This window comes from Triticum aestivum, chromosome 1B, assembly GCF_018294505.1.
Source record: "Triticum aestivum cultivar Chinese Spring chromosome 1B, IWGSC CS RefSeq v2.1, whole genome shotgun sequence".
Classification (NCBI taxonomy): domain Eukaryota; kingdom Viridiplantae; phylum Streptophyta; class Magnoliopsida; order Poales; family Poaceae; genus Triticum; species Triticum aestivum.
Genome location: NC_057795.1, coordinates 376,276,386 through 376,279,455, shown reverse-complemented (window position 1 = coordinate 376,279,455; position 3,070 = coordinate 376,276,386).

Genomic DNA, 3,070 nt, shown 5'->3' with positions numbered 1-3,070 from the left:
CTGTAGACGAAAAAGAAAAAAAAGCCAAAAAATGAGAAAGTCACAAATAAAAAAATGAGAGAAAAATAGAGAAGGGGCAATGTTACTATCCTTTTTGCACACTTGTGCTTCAAATGATCTTCATGATAGAGAGTCTCCTATGATATCACTTTCTTATACTAGTGGGAATTTTTCATTATAGAACTTGCCTTGTATATTCCAATGATGGACTTCCTCAAATTTCCCTAGGTCTTTGTGAGCAAGCAAGTTGGATGCACACCCACTTAGTGTCTTTTTGAGCTTTCATAAACTTATAGCTATAGTGCATCCGTTGCATGGCAATCCCTACTCACTCACATTGATATCTATTGGTGGGCATCTCCATAGCCCGTTGATACGCCTAGTTGACGTGAGACTATCTCCCTCTTTTTGTCTTCTCCACAACCACCATATTTTATTCCACCTATAGTGATATATCCATGGCTCACGCTCATGTATTGCATGAAAGTTGAAAAAGTTTGAGAACATCAAAAGTATGAAACAATTGCTTGGCTTGTCATCGGGGTTGTGCATGATTTAAATATTTTATGTGATGAAGATGGAGCATAGCCAGACTATATGATTATGTATGGATTGCTTTCTTTGGTCATCTTATTTTGAGAAGACATAATTGCTTTATTAGTATGCTTGAAGTATTATCATTTTTATGTCAAAATTTAACTTTGTTTTGAATCTTATGGATTTGAACATTCATGCCACAATAAAGAAAATTACATCGATAAATATGTTAGGTAGCATTCCACACCAAAAATTCTGTTTTTATCATTTACCTACTAGAGGACGAGCAGGAATTAAGCTTGGGGATGCTTGATACGTCTCCAACATATGTATAACTTTTTATTGTTCCATGCTATTATATTATCTGTTTTGGATGTTTTATATGCATTAATATGCTATTTTATATTATTTTGGGGACTAACCTATTAACCTAGAGCCCAGTGCCAGTTCCTGTTTTTTCCCTGTTTTTGAGTTTCGCAGAAAAGGAATATCAAACGGAATAAAACCTTTGCGATGATTTTTCTTGGACTAGAAGACAACCAGAAGACTTGGAGATGAAGTCGGAGGAGCCACGAGGCGGCCACAAGGATGGAGGGCGCGCCTAGGGGGGTAGGGCGCGCCCTCACCCTTGTGGGCCTCTTGTGCACCTCCTGACCTAATTCTTTCGCCTATATATTCCCATGTATCCCCAAACCAACAGAGGCATCCACGAAAATGCTTTTTCGCTGCCGCAACCTTTTGTACCCGTGAGATCCCATCTAGGGGCCTTTTCCGGCGTCCTGTCGGAGGGGGATTCAATCACAGAGAGCTTCTACATCAACACCATCGCCCATCCGATGAAGCGTGAGTAGTTTTCCACAGACCTATGGGTCCATAGCTAGTAGCTAGATGGCTTCTTCTCTCTCTTTGATTCTCAATACCTTCTCCTCGATGTTTTTGGAGATCTATTCGATGTAATACTTTTTTGCGGTGTGTTTGTCGAGATCCAATGAATTGTGGATTTATGATCAGCTTATCTATGAATATTATTTGAATCTTCTCTGAATCCTTATATGCATGATTTTGTATCTTTGTAATTCTCTCTGAACTATCGGTTTGGTTTGGCCAACTAGATTGGTTTTTCTTGCAATGGGAGAAGTGCTTAGCTTTGGGTTCAATCTTGCGGTGTCCTTTCCCAGTGGCAGCAGGGGCAGCAAGGCATGTATTGTATTGTTGCCATCAAGGATAAAAAGATGGGGTTTTCATCATATTGCTTGAGTTAATTCCTCTACATAATTTCATCTTACTTAATGCATTACTCCATTCGTTATGAACTTAATACTCTAGATGCATGATAGATAACGGTCGATGTGTGTAGTAATAGTAGTAGATGCAGAATCGTTTTGGTCTACTTGACACAGACGTGATGCCTATATTCATGATCATTGCCTTAGATATCGTCATACCTTTGCGCTTTTCTATCAATTGCTCGGCAGTAATTTGTTCACCCACCGTATTATTTTCTTTCTTGAGAGAAGCCTCAAGTGAAACCTATGGCTCCCGGGTCTATTTTCCATCATACAAGTTTCCGATCTACAATATTATTTTCCAATCTACTATTCTTGCAATATTTTACTTTCCGATCTATAAACCAAAAATACCAAAAATATTTACTTTATTGTTTATCTATCTCTATCAGATCTAACTTTTGCAAGTAACCGTGAAGGGATTGACAACCCCTTTATCACGTTGGGCGCAAGTTTGTTTGATTGTTTGTTCAGCTATTTAGTGATTTGTGCATCGTCTCCTACTGGATTGATACCTTGGTTCTCAAACTGGGAGAAATACTTATCTCTACATTGTTGCATCACCCTTTCCTCTTCAAGGGAAAAACCATGCAAGCTCAATAAGTAGCACACGTCACTCGCTTGGGGCGGTGGGGGAGGCAGCGAACGAGACGGTGCAGGGGCCTCTCCAGCAGCACTGACGAGCTCAGTGATGTGGTCCAGCTAGTCCTCGTAGAGTTCATCGATTGAGTGGTGGCGCAGAAGCTCACACTCCATGAGCAGTGTCTCCTGCGTGTTCTCTGGCCCACAACGAGCATGGGAAGACGAAGCAGCAAACGGGGTCAGTGACAGAGTGGCGATGCAGCCGTCGCATCACATGAATGGCGGCAATGACGAGTCCTACTGCTCGTGGATCACGGGGCCGGTGGCGCCATTGGCTACAGGCGATGGGGAGCGACGGGGAGCACCGTTGCCCGTGGGTGTTATCTGAGCAATGCGGGCGGTGAGGGCTGCCCGGCGCTCAGCACGAACTCGACGAGCGTTCGCCATGAGAACAACGGAGTGATGGCTAAACAACCGATGGAAAAGAGGCTTCGACATGCCCCTACCTGGCACGCCAAATGTCGGATTTAGGGCTCCGCAGACCCAAGAAAGGTTCGAACTCTGGGGCGTGTGCAAAGAACACAACCTCTCCGGCCTAGCTCGATGAATAGGAAAGGAAATGGACACGGCAGTTTACCCAGGTTCGGGCCACCTTGCGGTGTAAA